The sequence below is a fragment of the Sinocyclocheilus rhinocerous genome, unplaced genomic scaffold, assembly GCF_001515625.1.
Source record: "Sinocyclocheilus rhinocerous isolate Xijiao unplaced genomic scaffold, SAMN03320098_v1.1 scaffold831, whole genome shotgun sequence".
Lineage (NCBI taxonomy): Eukaryota > Metazoa > Chordata > Actinopteri > Cypriniformes > Cyprinidae > Sinocyclocheilus > Sinocyclocheilus rhinocerous.
Genome location: NW_015641020.1, coordinates 766,438 through 769,146, shown reverse-complemented (window position 1 = coordinate 769,146; position 2,709 = coordinate 766,438).

Sequence of the window (2,709 nt, the reverse complement as noted above, 5' to 3'; positions counted from 1 at the left end):
AAAAAAAAAAAAAAGATTCTTGGAGTACATTTTAAACTCTATTTTAAGCTGCTAACTTCAAAATTTCACCTTTAATTCAATGTTACCTGCCATTTCTTTGTATTTAATTGTAAAATTTTCTAGCAATTTTGGATTGAAAATTGTTTTCCTACAATTGTTTTTAATGTGTGTGTATGTATAAGTAAATATTGGTATATCACACACCGTCTTCACCACATCTAGATGCCTAAATGCATTGAGTTGCTGCAATGTGATTGGCTGATTAGCAATTTGTGTTACCAAGCAATTGAACAGGTGTACCTAATAAAGTGGCCGGTGAGTGTATATATATATATACACACATTGTGTGTGTATATTTATATGTTTCAAAGTAAGGTGCTTATTTGTAATATTAAGTACAACTGTGTAATCACAGATGTAGGCTAGGCTTCTTAAAATCAGTCACTTCATAGCGCAGTGCAGCAGTATTTGCCCAACTATGTACTCTACATTGTAATACATTTAAAGGATGTATATAGTATTTAAAGACGCCTAATTTACTTAAGTAGTCACATTTACAAAACTGGCTTATCAAACTTCTGATATGAACTCACTTTTGGCACTGCATTTGCACCGCATGCAGAGTCGTTTCATAATACGACTTAATATGAAACGATCTCTGTGACTTTTCATTTTCTGGATGGTGAGAAAAGTGCACTATCGTCCACTAATTGCACATTCAAAGTAATTAAACCGGACCGTTGAGTCTTGAGAGATGCGTCACAAATAAACGCTGGCTGGCCACCACCCTTGCTACCCGTGGCCGCGCGCCAGAGCGCAGCTGCATTAGCAGACAGCCGGTGGATCCGCGCGCGTTGTTTGCGGCTGGTTGCGGGCAGTGACGACGCGCGCGCTCTCTCCCTCCGCGCTTCAGTCTGAATGAGCACGATCCTCCTGCCACAGGCTTGCGTTCTTGAGGAATTCGTCATCAATGAAAGAGAAGGAAGACTAAACGGGAGAGGAGAAAAGCGAGAATGCGGGCAGATCAGAGACAGACGATTGCTTAATTGGTGAGTTAATGATAAATAACATGCATTCTTTTTTTCGCGAGAAAACACTTGTAGCTGTGTCTGTTTCGTTTTAGATGGATATATCACTTTCTTCTCATTGCGAAGTATTACGTATTTCTTTAACAACTGTTTTTTCCCCAAGCGTTTCCGCGTGACTCATCTGTAAAAAGTATATAAAAGTCTTGATTTAAGTGTTTACAGTAAGTTATGCCTGAAAACGAGTATGAGCTGGAAAAGTGAATGAGTTCCTAAACGTTTAAAAATGTAGATTTAAGCCATTTCAAGTAACCTAATTATTCTATTTGGCTTCTCTTTGTTTGGCAATGATCCTGTGCGCTGGTTAAGACAATGCGTTGTAAATGGTTTGAATTCTCATGTTAATGACAGCATTGCTGGTGATTTTGCTATTATGTAGTTGGAGATGAATCGCAAAGATTGCATTGATGTGCGCTGTGATGTGTAACAGAACTTTAGTGTTTCCTCTGCCCATCGCTCCACTTAAATTACGCATCTTATTAATCAAGTGAAATAAACACATTAAGTCATAAATTTGCATGAGATAGAGTCATGACCTTACGCAAGTCCTTCCCCAATTATTCGCAATTCACCGTCACTGTCAAAGAGTGTCAAATGCATCCACTTCCAGTGGCATTTAAATGTGGCGTCTTTGCTCTAAGAAATCCAATTTTATGGATGTTCAATGATGTGTAGAGACAGATTTATGAGCACGGGTTACGTTCATTGTAGTTGCTGAGGTATATTTGCCTTGAGCTAATTAAAATTGATTATTAATTGATGATGTCAGTTTAATAAGTGGGACCACTCTGATCCTAGCTGTGAATTTATGACTGCTGGCTTCGTGTGGTGACATTTTGCGACGCAATGTGTCCAGATTCCTTCAGCGCCTTTCCCGCTGCTTGGGGTAGGCTACGCGTAACGGGGACTTGGAGATGCGCGCGCCCGCGAGCGAGAGTGAGGACGCGTACAGGTTCGAAAAGTGGACGCTGTAATAAGATGAAATGTACGCTGTAGTACGACTGACATCATCCGACATTAGAGTTGCATGCGTAACTGTGCCACATTTAGCGTCGGTAAAAAAAAAATCGCACTTAATTTTGGGAATGAAAGTGAGCTAAAAAGTATGTTGTATTATATAGAAAGGTGTTTGTGTTTGTGCTACATTTTGCATAATTATGCCATATTTAGCGTCGTTGAAACATAATATTAAGTCTGCTTTTTGAGAATTGAAGTGAGTGAAACAAAATCCTATTGTTTTATAGAGTAATTGTATTTTGATACTGTTTTTAGACATTGAATTATAATCTCTTATTATAGATCAGTGAATAGTGCTAATGTACAGTATGCATTACAACAAAGGCCTGCAGGGGGCGCCAACGGCCTGCCGATTGTTTTTACACATTACTGTGCGATCTAATACTTGTTGAATATTGACCAAGCATCATTTAATTCAAATGTTCACTTAATCTTTAATATTTGCCCATTTCTTTACGACAGAAATGCTATAGCCACTGTAATTTAATGAATATGTGGACATCAAAACGTGTAAACTCAGAGTGAGGGTTTGAGCTTTTATTTTGAAACCGCGAGATAATGATGTATTCTCCTGTGTTTGTGGATTTATAAATTATTTACCTTACAA